At 42.0% G+C, this 899-nt stretch overlaps 1 pseudogene; it reads left to right on the forward strand.

Annotated features, from left to right (window-relative positions):
- The window catches only part of LOC102003347, a 2902-nt pseudogene that overhangs the window by 351 nt on the left and 1652 nt on the right, over positions 1-899 (forward strand).

Here is an 899-nt window from a genome sequence, read left to right on the forward strand (position 1 = left end):
GTGCATAGGGAGGTCCTCTAAGCTTTAAGATAGGGACCCACTGTCAGGTATGTATCTTACAGAGCCTGTGAGTGTCCATGCCAAGCACCCCAACCTACCAGAGCTCATTACATAGCTCATTGCTGCTGAAACAAAACGCTAGACCTTAATGTTATTTGTGTGGCTGTGATTCAAATCCCCACTAGGGGGCAGGAAATTTACACTGAAGGTGGTGGGGTTTTGTTTTGTTTCTAAACAGCTGAATGAATTGGATAAAGTGTTATAATTATTGGAATAATTAATGGCTGTGGGGTCAGGTGTGGTGGTGCACACTTGTAATCTCAGCACCCTGGGAGGCTGAGGCAGGAGGATCTCATGCTCAGCCCCACCTGGGCAATTTAGCAACTTAGCAAGACCTTGTCTCAAAGTAAAAATAAAAGCGCTGGGGATATAGCTCAGTACAAGGGCTGTGGGTTCAACCCCCAGTACTGTAAAAAAGAAAAGTTATAGGTACATTTATTGCATACTTTTGAAGGTCTAGGTGCTACCCTAGATATTTCATATATCATATTTCATTTAAATTACTGTATTCTTTCACCTAATTCTTATCATAAACTGTAACTATATAATTGTCAGTGACCTAGTTTTCCAATTTTGTCCCCATCACTGTACTGAAAGCTCCATGAGGATCACATCTGTTTTATTCATTCATCTATACTGAGTACTGAGTCTGGAACACTATAATGGATGAATCAAGTTAGGTTTTTTTTTCTTTTTTTTTCTTTTTGAGACAGGGTCTCGCTATGCAGTTCAGGCTGGCTTTGAGCTCATTTTGTAGCTCAGGCTGGCCTCAAACTCCCAATGATCCTCCTGACTCAGCCTGGGATTACAGTGCTGGGATTACAGGTGTGGGCCACCAC

This window comes from Chinchilla lanigera, unplaced genomic scaffold, assembly GCF_000276665.1.
Source record: "Chinchilla lanigera isolate Chin_1 unplaced genomic scaffold, ChiLan1.0 scaffold00018, whole genome shotgun sequence".
Taxonomy (NCBI): domain Eukaryota; kingdom Metazoa; phylum Chordata; class Mammalia; order Rodentia; family Chinchillidae; genus Chinchilla; species Chinchilla lanigera.